This window comes from Zingiber officinale, chromosome 5A, assembly GCF_018446385.1.
Source record: "Zingiber officinale cultivar Zhangliang chromosome 5A, Zo_v1.1, whole genome shotgun sequence".
Taxonomy (NCBI): Eukaryota; Viridiplantae; Streptophyta; class Magnoliopsida; order Zingiberales; family Zingiberaceae; genus Zingiber; species Zingiber officinale.
The window spans coordinates 146,647,970-146,667,877 of NC_055994.1; the positions used below are offsets into that span (position 1 = coordinate 146,647,970).

Below are 19,908 nucleotides of genomic sequence, written 5' to 3' on the forward strand. Positions count from 1 at the left end.
GTGACCATCGCTTTTACAGTACCCATCTTGTATATATGGATATGGTTATGTTGATCAGTTTTTGTTATGTATAGTGACATGCATCATGATTGCATGCTGTGCGATTGTCGGCTCCACTATGGTTGAGCCCATCGCCAGTTACATGTACTGCACACACCCCCACTCATGGTTTAGTGGTATATCAGGCAGGTGTGTGGTGGTTCTGCTGTTTGGCTCCGTTGGTCATATGACCCAGCGTGGTAGCCGCTCTGGTTGGCTCACTGGCATTTAGTGTAGCAGCGTAGTAGACGGCTGCTTGGCTCCGTTGGTCGGTGACTCCGTGGTAGCCGGCGAGATACCTCCCGTCATCGTGGAGTTGAGAGCATTGAGCTCCCCATTTATGATTTGGGGTCACAGGAGAGGAGGACAACATCCCGCCCACTCGGTCACTCATCGAGTAGTGACGACAGAGTGCACTGTTGTCACCTACCCACTCGGTCTCACCATTTGTGTGTGAGATGATCGACTCGGGGTGACCAGGACGCATCATTAGCATCATATGCATTGATGCATTTATATTTTTATGATTGTGTTTGCTGCATTTGGTTGCTGCATTTTGGTTGGATACATACTTTTGACCTGCATACAGGATTATTGACACTTTCGGTTTGACGACCTTTTTGTCTGGATAGGAGTTCCTGGTGAGTACAGCTTCCTCAGTTACCTTTCAGTTTTGCGTATTCCCTATATATGATTAGGAAGCTGTATTCCATGTTTGTTGCTGTTAGATATATCTTACTACTCATGTCCATTGGTATTCGCTGAGTTGTTGAACTCACCCCCGTTGATACTATCTTTTTCAGGTACCAGGTTGGTTTTGGTGTCGCTTGGAGTATCCTGTCTGCTGGTCCCCACGTCACATCAGAGGACTTATCGGTTTCACGTATGTTTTGTTTGTTTTATGTATCAGTTTGTTTAGCTCTGTACTCTGGTTTTATTTTTGGAGGGTTAATGTTGTTATGTGGTGTTTTGTATTTGTTATTGGTTGTGTAAGCCTAGCCGGCTAGCAGTTTTGTGTTTTGGTTTTGATACAGCCGAGTAGGCTGAATTTGATATTAACTGCGTGGTGTTTGTTTTCTTTTATTGTTATTATTCCAGCCGCATGTGGCTGAGGTATATAGTGCTTGTAGAAAAGTTTCAGATTGTCCGTCGTACAGGGGAGATGCTGCCGAAATTTCTTCGGACAGAGACTCCTCTGGGGCGTGACAATTTAGTGGTATCAGAGCAGGTATACGATACTTGCTATGTGTTCTGGATTTTTGAGATTTATCTGATACTAATTTATTTGGTATCAGAGATCGGCTTACGAGTCTTATTTTTCCGGTGTTTCGGATTTTTGTGTTTTGGACTTCTCGATGTGACTTTTCGGGTTTTGGGACCTGGCAGCAGCAGGACATCTCCAAGCTATAGGAGGTATGTTGGTATATGTTATCCTACCTTTTTTTATTAGTTTATGCCCTGTTCACTATTACAGTTTATGACATGTATTGACACCCTTTACTGGTACCTGTCTAGTTGATATGGCATATGTTTTATGTATTAGGTAAACCAATGATGATGATCGACCTTAATAGAGATTAAGGATTTCAGTTTCTGGTGATTTATCATGTCATACACCAGAAGTTTTTTTTTTTAGCTTATGCCAGCCTCTGCTTTTATTAGCTGGGTAGTGGATAGCATTTATATCTTTATGTTGACCTAGCCAGTAGTATACCATGTTATCTTAGTAAATTTCATCAGTAAATATTGATTTACTCTGGTTAGATCGGTCAATAGAAAACTGATTTACACATATTGACTTGGGGTAGTCATGGGTTGATTTACCTTAGACGCTTGTAGAGGCTTTATTTGTTCTTGATTAGTTAGTTGATGACCGATTAGTTTTGTTGATCCGATCAGTAGGGGATTGACCTACTTTATTTTTTTAGATGTTTTAATCTTGGGTTATTCGTGCTTAGTTGGATATTTAGAGCACATTTGAGTACATGTTTTGTACTGACGTGGAAAAGATTGAGTTGACAGTATATCATTGTCGAATTGGGTCAGTCTATAGAGGATCGATGTATCCTATTCCATGTGGACTTTAATTTTTGGCTGTATGTACCTAGTGAGATAACTTAGAAGGTGACCCTACCGTTTCAGAATGTCAGGTTGATTGGGTCAAATATGTTGATTATCCCTAGCTTTGTTTCGTGTACATATGATTGTAATGAGTTGTAGGAGGTCTCTGATGGTTAGTTCATTTGCAGGAAGTGTGAGTATTCACATCTAGATATGGTTGTTGTATGTTCCTTGTGGATTATAGCTTCTTAGTTAGCTGTACGTGTCTGATTGACATATTGGAGGTATCTTATTGATTTAAATCTGTGTAGTGGTATGTGCACATGGGTGTGAATGTCATGTTGGAAGTATCTTGTCGACTACATCGGTGTTGTGATATGTACATATGTGTTTGGTGTGGTATCTGAGGTATCTTGTTGATTATGTGTGATTTGTGAATGCACCCGAGTTTTAGTATGCCTTATTGGAAGTATATGTTGATTATACTCTTGGCATATGTGTATATTTGTCATGTGAGTGTTGTTTGAGGGGTATTGTTGATTTTACCTACGATGATATATGCACACGGGTTCGGTATACATTGTTGGAGGTATCACGGTGATTTGTACCTATGATGTGAGTATTTTTGGTGTGTACCAATTGGAGGATTATGTCGATCATACATATGTGGTGTGTGCACGTGTGTCAGATGTATGGTTGGTAGCATCATGATGATTCTACCTATGTTAAATGTAGAATATTAAATGTCTACATTATGATATTGGTTGTTTTACCTTGTCAACTAATTCTCCCATTAATGGGTGACCGACCCACTAGGAGGATGATAGAGTTGACTATGGATTTGATTTGCTTACTGGGTGGTTATACCCTAGGCTTACCCACAGTGATCTGTGGTAGAGAGATGTCTTGTGCAGTCTCTAGCTAGATAGTTAGGTGTTTTGAGCACTTATGTATTGTTGTGGTAGAGTGTAGCTCCCACATGTTATGGATCGTTTGTGGTAGAGCATAGCTTCCACATATTCTGGATTCCCACATATTTAGGGATTATTTTGTAGTGGAGCGTTGCTCCTACTTATTGCGGATTGTTTGTAGCGGAGCATTGCTCCCATATTTATTGTGGATACATGTTTTGGATTATTTGTGGTGGAGCGTTGCTCCCACATATGGATGATTTCTTGTGGCAGAGTGTTGCTCCCACATTTGTGGTATTTCGTGTGATAGAGCATTGCTCTCACACTGGAGGTTCTATTCTTTGGTGATTATATATCGTTGGTGATTATATCTGTTTATTGTTGAGGATCTTATGGTTAGGAATGTCTGTGAGACGGACATTATGTGTTTTGGTTTTACCATTAGTGCTTGTGGTGCCCTAGATGTTATCATGGACTCGATGATTGGGGTATCCCTAGAATGTTTGGATCAGTTTCCATTGTCTTTGTTGACGATGTTGTGATTTATTACGGATTTGAGGTGAGTCACGTACACTACCTTTGCATAGGTCTAAAGATGTTTCGACGAGAACATGTATATGTGATTATCAGTAGTGCTGATTTGGTTTTCTTCTATGAGATGTTTGAGACACACGGTCACCAGTAGGGGTATACCGTGGTTCCACAGGAGATCGAGGTTATTACCGTTGGGGAGTAGACGGAGTCTATAGAAGAGGCTCGCAACTTCCTTTGTTTGGCTCGATATTTCTGGAGATACGATGAGGGTTTCTCAAGGATTGCTATGCTACTTACACGCCTGATCAGGAAAGGCGTGAAGTTCACTTGGACTGAGGTTTGCATGACCAGCTTATAGGAGCTGAAGCGGAGTTTAGTGTCGGCTCCGATTTTTGGTTTTACCTTCTGGAGAGGACGAATTCGTGCTCTATACCGACGCATCTCTATTGGGTTTGGACGCTGTTTTGATGCAGCACGATAGAGTAGTCTCCTATGCTTCTCGTCGGTTGAAGAAGCATGAGAAGAACTACCCTGTACATGATTTGGAACTAGTCGCCATTATTTTTGCCATGAAGATTTGGCGACATTATTTATATGACGTTACATTTGAGATTCTCACTGACCATAAGAGTCTCAAATATCTGTTTTACTTATAAGGAACCTAATCTCCGACAGAGGAGATGGATGGAGTTCCTGAAGGATTTTGATTGTACCATTAGCTATCACCTAGGAAAAACTAATGTGGTTGTCGACGCACTTAGCCGGAAGTCTAGAGTGACTTTGGCTTGCCACCGAGTTGTGGTCACAGACTGGTTACCATGGTTGCTCTGTCGTCGATCAGTACGAGGATCCGAGAGCCCTAGGCTATATTTGCGGGTTATTTACAGCCAGATAGCTTCCGGGTAGCAGACCGAGTTCACACGAGACGAGGAGGGTATTATATACTTCCGAGGTAGATTATGAGTACCTCAGTCTCATCCGGTCTTATACGAGTTACTTCCGGAGGCTCATCGCTCATGATTTGCTGTCCACCCATGCGGTACCCGTGTGTACCAAGATTTGAGGTGTTTCTATTGGTGGAACGACATGAAGGAAGACATCGCGGATTTTGTAGCTAGATGTCTCATCTGTCAACAAGTGAAGGCCGAGCATTAGAGATCTGTCGGCTTATTTCAGCGATTCCTATTCCTGAGTGGAAATCAGAACATATTACTATGGACTTTGTGGTGAGTTTGCCGAGGACATGATGAGACCATGATGCGATTTGGGTAATCTTTGATCAATTACCCAAATCCGCGCAAGTTGTAGCTAATCGGAGGACAGATTTCCTGGATCGATTGGGGTGAAGGGATTGGTCTCCGAGGTAAGCTAGCCTGCGATACAATGAACCTTTCCAGATCTTGGAAAGAGTTGGAGCGGTAGCTTATCGTTTAGCGCTACCACCAGCTTTGGCGGGCGTTCACGACGTATTCTATGTGTCTATGTTGATGAGGTATATATCCGACTCGACACATGTGCTGACAGATATCTCAGTTCCTTTTCAGCCTGGCGTTACCTACGAGGAGGTTCCGGTACAGATTTTCGACCGGGAAGAGCGTCAGTTGCGGAACAAGACTATCCGACAGGTTAAAGTCGGATAACAGTATCATTTGGACGAGGAGGTTACTTAGGAGCTCGAGGATACTATCCGAGCTTGATACCCCATTTTTCATTAGAGATATGTAATTTTATTTACCGTTCAGCATTTATACTCGTTGCCTGTTGTTAATATTTGCTGATGGTAGATAACGAAATTTGGGGACCAAATTTTTATTAGTGGGGGAGAATGTAAAATACCGAAAATAGGCGAATATTAATAAGGGAATTTTTCGGAATTTTTGGAAATTTTCCGGGAATTTTTCGGAGCTCGTACGGACGAGTTAACGGGGATAAAAACGGGATCCGGGAAAGCCTGTTTAGGCTACCCCTTTTAAGTGAGGAAATGTTGATATTTCCTTTTCTTTTTATATTTTGTTTTTCTTTTACCTATTTTTATCACCGTTTCTTTTTTTTTTTTCCCCGTGCCCGACGCCCGCGCCCCTCCTCTGCCCTTGCCGTATTGCTCCGCCGTTTTCGCCGAGCGACAGCGCCACCGCAGCGACGCCGTTCCAGCGTCCTAGCCGCCGGCGACGCACGGAGCAGCGCCGCACCCCGGTGCCCTAGCGCCGATCACCGCGCAGCGCCTTTCTTCCTCTGTGCTTGTGCCGTAACGCGTCGACGCCCTCGTGGATCTCCTCTCCGCGACGCTACACCATCGTTGCCATTGCCGATCACCAGAGGCACACCATCGGCTCAGTGTGTCCTTCATCTACCTTAGGGTTTGGCCTAGATGTCGACACTGTGGAAGTAGGTTTGGCTCTGATCTGGGTATCATGGATCGGCGATTAGTGTTGATTGTTGCTTATTGTGTTACTCATCTTCCTCTGATTGTAGAAACGTGCCCTATCATTGTCGCCGCTACACTAAGGCAGTCGTGGTGAGAGCCATCGTATCTCAAGCTTCACTGATCACCCAGATGGGTTACATTTCGTTTCTTCGAATCACACTATCTGAAGTGGGGGTAAAAGGATTCGGAGTTACTACTCATCCATCTCTTCCTTCTGCTTCCAGATTCTTTCATCACGAAGGGATAGATCATTTTGGGGGTAAGATATGATCAGTGTATCAATATTTAAGTGTTTGTTCCATTTCTATACTAGATTGGTTATTTGATTATAGTTTTGGTTGGGTACGCATGAGATTTGATCAGTTGTTTATAATGGAGGGAGGAGTTGGAATTATGGTTTGTGATAATGCATGAATTAATAGATCTATAGATTTATGGAGCTTGTGTTTGGAGATTAGCATGATTAATTTGTTATCCATGCTAGTTGATTAGTTTTGTTATATGATTAGTTGTCAGTGAATTATTAGTGGAATAAACCTAATTATTTCATTAGGTGGAGTGTGATATGAATTTATCCTTATCCAGGACTCAATGTAAGTTGCCATTTATATGATTTTACCCTTTTATTAAAATTGTAGATGATCTATGTTGAAAGAGGATCCTGTGAGTTGTTGACTCATGTCTTGGATTTAAAAGAAGAAAATGTGAAGGAATGATATAGTTCTGATTGAGGTTCGATTGAGGATGTTGGGGATCTTTTGAGGTGAGTGATATTCCGTTTGTTAGGTTAAATCTGTATGCTAGAATGATTGGGATTTTTCCCTAATTGGGCGTGAGTATTTTATTTAGCTGGTTAGTTCATATGAGTTTGACTAAATAAAATATATGTATTGATTTATACAGGATTCGGATTCGGGACGAGCACTTCGACATAGAGGTTGATTAGCTCGATCTATTGGAGGCGGGTACCTCTTGACTTATCTTTTATGATATTGTCTTTGGATATGCATAGTATTTTATAACTACAAGCAATGAACATGTTTGTCTTTGGTATGTCACTGTTTGATATCCATAGCATGTTAGGTTTATCGCCTGTGACGTATCCGTGCTTATATCATGTGATTTATTGCCATGAGTACTGTATTACCATAAGTATCTTAGTTTCTAGAATAAGTGACATACCATGTTTTACTGAGGTTAGGACTAGGTTCTGGACTTTTGGTTTCAGTCATGTGTATCGAGATTATCTGATACTTAGGTTTTATGCTATGACTGGCTTGTGTACCTCTATTTGTATGTCATATATGATTCGTGTACCTAGACCTTGATTCTTGATATGTGCATATTGTTGGTACATATGTTATGAAAGGAGATATGTTTAGGATCTAGGTTGCTATACCATAGAGGGCCTGTATGCCCTAGATCCGTGGATTGACCTACTGATACTATGGTACCCATATTATGTATATATGGATTTTTCTATGCTGATCAGGATATTCCATACTTATTATGTTCAGGACCATAGGTTTTTTTGATATTCTATCTGACCGGTATATTCAAGATTTTGGTATGTGACCATCGCTTTTACAGTACCCATCTTGTATATATGGATATGGTTATGTTGATCAGTTTTTGTTATGTATAGTGACATGCATCATGATTGCATCCATGCGATTGTCGACTCCACTATGGTTGAGCCCATCGCCGCTATTATGTCGCACACACCCCACTCATGGTTTAGTGGTATATCGTGTGTGGTGGTTACTGCTTGCTCCGTTGGTCATATGACCCAGTGGTAGCCGCCGGGCCTGGTTGGCTCACCGGCATTTAGTGTAGCAACAGAGTAGCCGTGACGGTGGACTCGTTGGCTCCGTTGGTCGGTGACTCATGGTAGTGGCAGAGATACCTCCTCGCCATTCGTAACGGGAGTTGAGAGCATTGAGCTCCCCATTTATGATTTGGGGTCACAGGACGGAGTACTCCGACAACATCTCGCCCACTCGGTCACTCATCGAGTAGTGACGACAGAGTGCACGGTTGTCACCCTACCCACTCGGTCTCACCATTTGTGTGTGAGATGATCGACTGGGGTGACCAGGACGCATCATTAGCATCATATGCATTGATGCATTTATATTTTCATGATTGTGTTTGCATTTGGTTGCTGCATTTTGGTTGATACATACTTTTGACCTGCATACAGGATTATTGACACTTTCGGTTTGACGACCTTTTTATCCGGATAGGAGTTCCTGGTGAGTACAGCTTCCTCGGTTACCTTTCAGTTTTCGTATTCCCTATATATGATTAGGAAGCTGTATTCCATGTTTGTTGCTGTTAGATATATCTTACTACTCATGTCCATTGGTATTCGCTGAGTTGTTGAATTCACCCCCGTTGATACTATCTTTTTCAGGTACCAGGTTGGTTTTGGTGTCGCTTGGAGTATCCTGTCTGCTGGTCCCCACGTCACATCAGAGGACTTATCGGTTTCACGTATGTTTTGTTTGTTTTATGTATCAGTTTGTTTAGCTCTGTACTCTGGTTTTATTTTTGGAGGGTTAATGTTGTTATGTGGTGTTTTGTATTTGTTATTGGTTGTGTAAGCCTAGCCGGCTAGCAGTTTTGTGTTTTGGTTTTGATACAGCCGAGTAGGCTGAATTTGATATTAACTGCGTGGTGTTTGTTTTCTTTTATTGTTATTATTCCAGCCGCATGTGGCTGAGGTATATAGTGCTTGTAGGAAAGTTTCAGATTGTCCGCCGTACAGGGGAGATGCTGCCGAAATTTCTTCGGACAGAGACTCCTCTGGGGCGTGACAGAAGCTAGGTGGTGAAAGTCTCGGTGAGCGAAGCTGGACCCTAGTGAGAGAAGCTGGGTGGTGGAAGTCTCGGTGAGTGAAGTCAGATCCTTGTGATTGAAGCTAGGTGGAGGATGTCCTGGTGAGTGAAGCCGTACAATGAAAGTCCTAGTGAGTGAAGTTAGGCAACCATAGGTGGTAACCCTAGGTTATACTTGAATTCTGTTAACACTGTTTTTATCTATTGTGCTAACTCAGTGTTGCAGGGAAGTTCAGCTAGGTCGACAGGCTGACCAAGTAGCTGACACGAAGTCCAGACGGGTCGACGGGCTGACCAGACGTCTGGCGGGTAAGTTGAGGTAAGTCACTGGAGGGGAATGACTGTGAGGACTCGTTATCAGGAAGAAAACATTAGGCGTCGATCCAACTTAGATCCATTTCGAAAATCTAAGTTGAGATCGTGATTAGATTTCGGTCTCGAGGCGACATAATCTAATTAATACTTTTTATTACTCTTATAATTTAACTGTGCTAACACTTTGTTTTGCAGGGTAGTTTTTGCATTTTGCCTCGGACTAATGTTTTTTGCAGGTAGCTAGAAAACAAAGGTCCGAGCGCTTGGGAGGGATCCGAGCGCCCAGAATGCAAAAGTTATCCCCGACGCGCGGTGCCACGTGGAGCACTCAGGTTGGACGGGCTACGTCACACTCCAGGCGCCCGGAGCCTCCTATATAAGGAGGATGCACCCTGGAGCAAAGTACAACGAGTAACAAGACCTTCCAACGCTTGCTCTGTCGTGCTGTGCTCCTGCGACGCTGCGAAGCTCCTCCTTCGACGCGCTTCTTTTTCATTCATTATTGTTGTCGGTATTTTTTCTCCTCCACATCAGCTATCAGATTTGCGGCTGAGCGGGATTTGATAAGTATGTCGTCCACATAGACTTCCACGTTACGCCCAGCCTGCTTCCGGAAGATTTTATCCATTATCCGTTGGTATGTTGCGCCAGCATTCCTGAGTCCGAAGGGCATGACAGTATAACAGAAAGTACCATCTGCTGTAATAAAACTAACCTTCTCTTGATCCTCCACAGTCAGGGGGATTTGATGGTACCCCTGATAAGCATCCAACATGTAAATTATTTCGCAGCTGGCGATTGAGTCTACTAACTGATCAATTCTGGGCAAAGGATAACAATCTTTAGGGCTGACCCAATTGAGATCCCGGAAGTCTATGCAGACCCTCCACTTATTATTAAGTTTTGCCACCAAGACCACGTTAGAGAGCCAGGACGGGAATTGTACTTCCCTAATGTGACCCGCTTTCCTGAGCTGGTCCACTTCAACCCTGATAATTTTATTTTGATTGGCCGAAAAATTTCTCTTCTTCTGCTTGACAGGTCGGGCGTCAGGCAGGAGATGTAGCTTGTGCTCCGCTACTTCAGGCTTGACCCCTGGTAATTCTTCAGTGGACCAAGCGAAGACATCTCTGTTGTCGGTCAAACACTAGATCAGTTCTTCATTGAGCTCGGGAGGTAAGTCCCGACTGTTGGTTGTTACTCGAAAAACCTAGAGGTTCCTGTTGGAGTGTATACTGAAAGCCTAAGCTTTGTAAACATTCATTATGAATAAAGAATCACATTTGGTCAAATTGTCTACATTTGTTTGTAGTTGTTCATTTAATTTATATTGTAGATAACATAGTATGTGGTGTCACATGCAGAAGATGATGTTATCAGTACCTTATAAATTATAAACAGTAGCTCACGACCAAAATGGAAAGGAACAAACCATTAGAAGGTTGTAGTGTAATTAGGTATTAGTTTATCTTGACTATATAATTACACTAGTACACTCAGAGTGTATTGAGTAGGACCATTTGAGGTCGTTTCTTTTATACTGACTTTATAAAGGAACAAAGACCTCGGTTATTATGGAAGTGTGTGCTCTTAATCCTAATATAATAACAAGCACATATATTTGATATTTATTTATTTAATTTATCAATGAGTGAGATTTAGTTCGATGAATCAATAAGCCCGATAAGTTGAGAAATGATATCACTTATAGTGTGTGTTGTTGATTATAGAAGGAAACTGTGTCCTAGAGATACTAGGTTGATAATGTCCTCAAGAGGAGCTCAAAAGGATTGTCATGTTAAACCCTGCAGGTGGACCTAGTCCGACATGACAATAAGGTTGAGTGGTACTACTCTTGGACTTAGATATTAATTAAATGAGTTGTCAGTAACTCACTTAATTAGTGGACATTCGATATCTTAAACACAGGGAGACTAACACACTCATAATAAGAAGGAGCCCAAAAATGTAATTTGGGATTGGTGCGGTAGTTCAATAATAGTTCTCTAGTGGAATGAATTATTATTGATAAAATTAAGTTGTGTGTTCGGGGCGAACATGGGATGCTTAATTTTATCGAGAGACCAAAACCAATTCCTCCTCTCGGTCCCTATCGTAGCCTCTTATTTATAGAGTACTATACCCACCTATACCCACCTTCATACCCATGAGAAGGGGGTCGGCCAAGCTAGCTTGTGGTTCAAGCTAGGGCCGGCCAAGCCTTGATTCATGGGTGGCCGACCCTAGCTTGAACTCAAGCTTAGGTGGCCGGCCCCCATTAAATTTAAAAGAATTTTAATTTTAATTTTTATTATGTGGAAGATATAATTTATTACAGGGAATTAAAATTAAAATATCTCTCTTTAAAAGATCTACAAAAGATTAAAAGAAAGAGATTAGATCTCTTTCCGTATTTGTAGATTGGAAAGATATTTTATTTTTTCTCTCTGAAAAATTATTCACATGTTGAAAATTAAAATTATAGAAATTTCTTTTTATCAACCATGAAGAGTTTTTAAAGAGAAATTTTAATTTTTAAAATTTCCGGAAACAAATTAGGAAGTTTTAATTGTTGATTAAAACTTGTCTAATTTATCTCTTTTAATGTGGCCGGCCATTAGAGATTAATTGGGGAAATTTTATTTTATTTTTCTCAATTAAATCATGTCAAGGGAATTAAGGAAATTTTATTGTAATTAAATTTCCTAATTTGCCTAGGCCAAGGAATATAAAAGAAGGGGTGAGGGTGCCTTCATGAGACACAACCTCTATTATTTCTTTCCCTCTTTTATTCCTTGGAGTGGCCGGCCATCCTCTTCCTCTCTCCCTATTTGTGGTGGCCGAAACTCTCAAAGGCTTGGAGCTCTTGTGGCGGCCGGATACTACTTGGAGAAGAAGAAGAAGAAGAAGAAGGAGAGAAAGCGAGCATCTCTTGGAGCTTGGTTGGTGTTTTGTTCTTCATCCTTGGTTAACCTTTTTGTGGCCGAACCTAGCTAGGAGGAGAAGAAGGTGGTTGGTGGTTTCTCATCTCGGAAGATCGTTGCCCACACAACGTCCGAGGTTAGAAGAGGAATACGGTAGAAGATCAAGAGGTTTTTCTAAAAGGTAAAACTAGTAATTTTCCGTTTCCGCATCATGCTAGTTATTTATGGAAATAATACCAAATACAAGAGGCTTACGATTCTAGAATTTCGAATATGTTTTTCGATGTTGTGTTCTTTTGTTTTTTCTTTTCCTTGTGATTTGATTGTTCTTTTCGGTTAACCTAAAGTTATTTTATGAAATTAAATATTAGCTTTCTATAAAAGGTTTTGTCTAGTCGGTGGTGGTTGCTCCCATATCCAAGAAGGCCATGTGCCTCACCACGTCAGTACTGGGAACCGATTATGGAAATTAATATTTAATGGAATTAATAACTTAAGGTGATTTGGGTCGAACGTGTTAAGTTCCGCAGGAGATCCAAGTCAAAACCTAAAAGAACAAATAGATTAAGTTTTGGATCAAACGTGTTAAATTCCGCAGGCGATCCAAAATTTAATTTAAAAGAACACATGGTAGCTAGGAAAAGGTTCAGACCTTTGTACAAAAATTTTATATAGTGGAACCTCTAGGCTTTCCGAGTAGCAACCAACAATTGGTATCAGAGCTAGGGTTTTGCCTCTGTGTATTTGGTATTAGTTTAATTATGCACATGTCATACATAATTTAGGCAAGTTAATAGTAGGATGTGCTAACTTTGTGGATGCAGGATCCAACTATTATGGCTTTTAGTTATTATGTGTGTGATTGGACCCTTGGACATGTCAAGGGCATTTATATGTGTGTGCATGATTGTATTAAAATACAGCAGGAGCTGTATTTAGTTTTGTTAGGATTTTATTTTTGATCTAGATACATGTACATTCCTTTTATGGAATATAGGATCAAAAATGTAAAATTCTATTTATGTTGCGGATCGAATCTTGCAAAGCGTGGAACCTTCTAAGGACCAGAGGCGCAACGGAACTAGGAGCAAGATGGATGCGACAGCTAGACCCGGTGGCGGTGGCCAAATATGGCAGCAGCTTAGGATGACAACACACGGAGGACAACTAGAGATAAAAGCCATAATAGTTGAAAATTAGATTTTCTATTTCTTGCTTTTATATTGTGCTGTGTGTATATGTTAGTTTACATGTTTAGTAGGCTAGCATAGTTAAAATTCCTCATTTATAAATAACTAAGTGGGAGAGGGATTTTTAAATAAATCCCATGGTCTCCATTACTGGTTTGTAAGTGATGCAAACAAGCTTGCGCGTTGGCTCTGAGTGCCTTCCTCCATAACGGATGAGCTTGTTTGTGGATTACTAGAACAGACTTCCATTTTTGGATGACTATAGGAAGTTAATTAAGAGCGTGTGATCTTCCCCAACGGAAGGGGCATAATCTTATTAATGGACTTAGTGTCAAGTAATGGTATACACTTAGACACATCTAATAATATCCTCCCCATCGGAGTCACTGTTATTATTTGTGTGACCAAAAGACACCAACTATTAATTTTATTTGTCAAAAAGTTAGGTTGACAAGATAATAAAATTAATATGTTAAAACCCTCCTTTTACAAATGTTGAATTTGTATACGTCCACACTAACGTGGCATACAAAATTCACGGTGTTTTGAGGTGTTGGTTAATTTAAAATAGTATTGTTTGAGGAATCAATATTATTCTAAATTTAGAGTTCTGACCAAATATTATTTGTGATTCTTAGGATGACTTTCAACCCACTATCCATCATACTTCAACAGAATAGACTTACTTGACCTAATTACATAGATTGGAAAAGGAACCTGGACATTGTTCTTACTGTTGAAAGCTATAAATTTGTACTGACTGAGCCTTGCCCTGAAGCACCTACTGGTGAATCTACCCAAGAGGAGATTGAATATCATAGGAAATGGGTAAAAGCAGATGAGATGGCGCGGTGTTACATTTTGGCTTCAATGTCAAATGTATTGCAACATCAGCATCAAGACTTACCAACAGCTTATGATATTATGAATAATCTCAAGGAACTCTTTGGTCATCAGGATAGGGCTTCTAGACAAGAAGCCATGAGAAAGATAATGACAACCACCATGCAAGAGGGTACTCCTGTGAGGGATCATATCCTAAAGATGATGGCTTATCTGAACGAGATACAGATCCTTGGAGGAGAAATTGATGGGGAAACCCAAATCGATATGATCCTCCAAACACTACCTAGAAGTTTTGAGCAATTCCGCCTGAATTACAATATGAATAAAAGGGTATATTCATTGGCGGAACTACTGACAGAACTTCAGGTAGCAGAAGGATTATTTCGTCACAATGCTCAAATTCACTATGCTGAAAATGGTTCTACTTCTAAGCCGAGAGGAAAGAAGAAGAAGAAATAAGTCGGTTCAGCAAAAGAAAGTGAATAAGTCTCAGAGTACGGGATTTAAAGCTGGAGTGAAGAAGCCGAAGGGCAAGTGCTTCATCTGCAAGCAGCCAGGACATTGGAAGGCAGACTGTCCTCGTAGGAACCAAAACAAAGGTATATCTCATGCTCTAGTTGTTGAAACATGTTTAGTGGTGTTATCTACCAGCACCTGGTGTGTAGATACAGGAGCCACTGATCATGTCTGCAATTCCTTGCAGGGGTTCCAGGAAACCCGACGACTATCTGAAGGAGAAATTACCGTCTACATGGGCAATGCTACTAAGGTGGCAGCTGTTGCAGTGGGAGACGTCTACTTATCTTTTAGTAGAAATAAAAATTTGGTTTTAAGAAATTGTCTTTATGTACCCAGTTTTAGAAAGAATTTAATTTCAATTTCTAAACTGTTTTTAGATGGATATTCAGTTTCTTTCAGTAACGATGTAGTTATTAAGAGAAATAAAGTGATTATCTGTTCTGGTACATTAGTTGGCAATTTGTATACTTTAAATCCAATTTCTTCCACAAAACAAAACATGAAAATTTATAACTCATCTTCTAACTCACATAAAAGAAAAGAACCTTCGGGAATGAACCAAGCATATCTTTGGCATCTAAGGCTTGGTCATATTAACTTAAGTAGGATTCAGAGGCTTATAGCCGATGGACTTTTGGGTTCATTAAAGTTGGAAAATTTTCCAACTTGTGAATCCTGCTTGGAAGGTAAAATGACCAAGAGGCCGTTCAAGGCCAAGAGGTATAGAGCTAAAGAAGTGTTAGAGTTGGTTCACTCTGATTTGTGTGGTCCTATATCTGTCCAGGCAAGAGGAGGTTTTGAATATTTTGTCTCTTTCATAGACGATTATTCAAGATATGGATACATTTACCTAATGCACCGCAAGTCCGAGTGCTTTGATAAGTTCAAAGAATACAAGGCTGATGTGGAGAAACGACTAGGTAAAAGTATCAAGACACTACGGTCAGATTGTGGTGGCGAATACCTCTTAGGAGAGTTTAGGAATTACTTATCAGAGGCTGGGATTCAATCCCAACTATCCGCACCTGGTACACTCCAACAGAATGGTGTGGCAGAACGAAGGAATAGGACTCTTATAGAGATGGTTAGATCGATGATGAGTTATTCAGAATTACCAAATTCGTTTTGGGGATATGCTCTGGAAACAGCAGTGTATGTTCTGAACTTAGTACCTTCTAAATCAGTTTCTTCTACTCCCATAGAATTGTGGAATGGGCGAAAACCCAGTCTAAGACATATTCGGATTTGGGGTAGTCCAGCACATGTGCTGAAACCAGATGCTGATAAGTTAGAATCTCGTACAGAAGTTCGAGTGTTTGTGGGATATCCCAAAGGAACGAAAGGTGGTTTATTTTATAGTCCTAAAGACCAGAAGGTCATTGTTAGCACCAATGCCCAGTTCTTAGAAGAAGACTATATAATGGATCACAAGCCCAGTAGTAAAGTTGTTTTAGAAGAACTAAGAGAGGACACGTCTACTTGAGTACCAAAGGACAAGATGAAGTACCACAAGAGACGCAACACGTGTCACACATGATACACAACCAGACGATGCCTCGTCGTAGTGGGAGGGTTGTAAAGCGCCTGAAGATTCATGTTTTGGGAGAGTCTTGGACTTGATCCGGGTAAACATGAACCTGATCCCCGGACATATGACGAAGCACTCTAAGATATAGATGCAGCATCTTGGCAAAAGGCGATGAATTCTGAAATAGAGTCTATGTACTCTAATAAGGTCTGGGAGCTTGTAGAACCACCTGATGGTGTAAAAACCGTTGGATGCAAGTGGATCTACAAAAGGAAAAGAGGGACAGACGGGAAGGTAGAAACCTTCAAAGCTAGGCTTGTTGCCAAAGGGTACACTCAGAAAGAGGGAATCGATTATGAGGAAACCTTTTCATCGGTAGTCATGCTTAAGTCCATCCGGATACTCTTATCCATTGCTGCTCATATGGATTATGAGATTTGACAAATGGATGTCAAGACAGCTTTCCTTAATGGAAGTCTTGAAGAGAACATCCATATGAAGCAACCAGAAGGGTTCATTGAAAAGGGCAAAGAGCATCTAGTGTGTAAGCTCAATCGGTCCATTTATGGACTGAAGCAAGCTTCAAGATCTTGGAACATCCGGTTTAATGAAGTAATCCAATCATATGGATTTATTCAAAGTCCGGATGACTCTTGTGTATATAAGAAGTGTAACGGAAACGTGGTGGTATTTCTTGTACTATACGTAGATGATATTTTGTTAATTGACAACAATGTCAAAGTATTATCATACGTAAGGGTATGGTTGTCCAAACAATTTGATATGAAGGACTTAGGAGAGTGTGCACACATTCTTGGGATCAAAGTAATAAGGGATCGCAAGAAAAGAATGTTGTGTCTGTCCCAAGCTTCATATATAGATACAATCCTTGCTCGTTTTAGCATGCAGGATTCCAAGAAAGGTTTTTTACCTTTTAGGCATGGAATAGCTCTATCTAAAGAGATGTCACCTAAGACATCAAAGGAGATAGAAGACATGAAAGCAGTTCCTTATGCCTCGGCTGTAGGAAGCCTTATGTATGCAATGCTATGTATGAGACCTGATATTTGTTTTGCCGTAGGCATGGTCAGCAGATATCAGAGTAACCCTGGACAAGGACATTGGACTGCGGTAAACCATATATTAAAGTACCTGAGAAGGACTAGAGATTATATGCTAATTTACCAAGCAGACGATTTGGTTACACGGTACCGGATTTCAATGAGATAGGGACAATAGTAAGTCTACATCGGGCTATGTGTTTACTTTAGGAGGTGGAGCCATTTGATGGAGGAGTAGAAATGCGTTTGGACTCAACCATGGAAGCGAGTAGCAGCCTCTAAGGCAGCTAAAGAAGCAGTATGGCTCGGGAACTTTCTAATGGACTTAGATGTGATTCTGGTTTGCCTAAACTCATCACAATTTATTGTGATAATAGCGGGCATTGCAAACTCGAAGGAACCACGAGCTCATAAGGCAAGTAAACATATAGGCTAAGTACCCCGATACGAGATATCGTGAAGCGAGGAGAAGTTGTCATCGCAAAGATTGCATCAGCAGATAACCTGGCAGATCCTTTCACTAAGGCCCTTCCGGCGAAATCTTTCGATCGGCATGTGGAGGGAATGTGAATCAGATGTATGGTAGAAGATATGACAGCTTAGTCATTAGTATAAGTGGGAGATTGTTGGAGTGTATACTGAAAGCCTAAGCTTTGTAAACATTCATTATGAATAAAGAATCACATTGGTCAAATGTCTATATTTGTGATAAATGTAGTTGTTCAATTAATTTATATTGTAGATAACATGGTGTGTGGTGTCACACACAGAAGATCATGTTATCAGTACCTTATAAATTATAAACAGTAGCTCACGACCATGATGGAAAGGAACAAACCATTGGAAGGTCGTAGTGTAATTAGGTGTTAGTTTATCTTAACTATATAATTACACTAATACACTAAGAGTGTGTTGAGTAGGACCATTAGAGGTCGTTTCTTTTATACTGACTTTATAAAGGAACAAAGACCTCAGTTATTATGGAAGTGTGTGCTCTTAATCCTAATATAATAACAAGCACATATATTTGATATTTATTTCTTTAATTTATCAATGGGTGAGATTTAGTTCGATGAATCAATAAGCCCGATAAGTTGAGAAATGATATCACTTATAGTGTGTGTTGTTGATTATAGAAGGAAACTGTGTCCTAGAGATACTAGGTTGATAATGTCCTCAAGAGGAGCTCAAAAGGATTGTCATGTTAAACCCTGCAGGTGGACCTAGTCCGACATGACAATAAGGTTGAGTGGTACTACTCTTGGACTTAGATATTAATTAAATGAGTTGTCAGTAACTCACTTAATTAGTGGACATTCGATATCTTAAACACAGGGAGACTAACACACTCATAATAAGAAGGAGCTCAAAAATGTAATTTGGGATTGGTGCGGTAGTTCAATAATAGTTCTCTAGTGGAATGAATTATTATTGATAAAATTAAGTTGTGTGTTCGGGGCGGATGTAATTTTATCGGGAGACCAAAACCAATTCCTCCTCTCGGTCCCTATCGTAGCCTCTTATTTATAGAGTACTATACCCACCTATACCCACCTTCATACCCATGAGAAGGAGGTCGGCCAAGCTAGCTTGTGGTTCAAGCTAGGGCCGACCAAGCCTTGATTCATGGGTGGCCGACCCTAGCTTGAACTCAAGCTTAGGTGGCCAGCCCCCATTAAATTTAAAAGAATTTTAATTTTTATTTTTATTATGTGGAAGATATAATTTATTACAGGGAATTAAAATTAAAATATATCTCTTTAAAAGATCTACAAAAGATTAAAAGAAAGAGATTAGATCTCTTTCCTTATTTGTAAATTGGAAAAATATTTTATTTTTTCTCTCTGAAAAATTATTCACATGTTGAAAATTAAAATTATAGAAATTTCTTTTTATCAACCATGAAGAGTTTTTAAAGAGAAATTTTAATTTTTAAAATTTCCGGAAACAAATTAGGAAGTTTTAATTGTTGATTAAAACTTGTCTAATTTATCTCTTTTAATGTTGCCGGCCATTAGAGATTAATTGGGGAAATTTTATTTTATTTTTCTCAATTAAATCATGTCAAGGGAATTAAGGAAATTTTATTGTAATTAAATTTCCTAATTTGCCTAGGCCAAGGAATATAAAAGAAGGGGTGAGGGTGCCTTCATGAGACACAACCTCTATTATTTCTTTCCCTCTTTTATTCCTTGGAGTGGCCGGCCATCCTCTTCCTCTCTCCCTCTTTGTGGTGGCCAAAACTCTCAAAGGCTTGGAGCTCTTGTGGCGGCCGGATACTACTTGGAGAAGAAGAAGAAGAAGGAGAAGGAGAGAAAGCGAGCATCTCTTGGAGCTTGGTTGGTGTTTTGTTCTTCATCCTTGGTTAACCTTTTTGTGGCCGAACCTAGCTAGGAGGAGAAGAAGGTGGTTGGTGGTTTCTCATCTCGGAAGATCGTTGCCCACACAACGTCCGAGGTTAGAAGAGGAATACGGTAGAAGATCAAGAGGTTTTTCTAAAAGGTAAAACTAGTAATTTTCCGTTTCCGCATCATGCTAGTTATTTATGGAAATAATACCAAATACAAGAGGCTTACGATTCTAGAATTTCGAATATGTTTTTCGATGTTGTGTTCTTTTGTTTTTTCTTTTCCTTGTGATTTGATTGTTCTTTTCGGTTAACCTAAAGTTATTTTAGGAAATTAAATATTATCTTTCTATAAAAGGTTTTGTCTA

At 40.3% G+C, this 19,908-nt stretch overlaps 1 long non-coding RNA gene across 1 annotated transcript; it reads left to right on the forward strand.

Moving 5' to 3' along the window:
- Window positions 1-6,209: 6,209 nt before the first annotated feature.
- LOC121983359 lies at window positions 6,210-6,932 on the forward strand. The gene is made up of 3 exons (XR_006112465.1): window positions 6,210-6,229; window positions 6,609-6,733; window positions 6,874-6,932. It is a non-coding gene; the product is annotated as an uncharacterized LOC121983359 (long non-coding RNA).
- The last annotated feature ends 12,976 nt before the right edge of the window (window positions 6,933-19,908 follow it).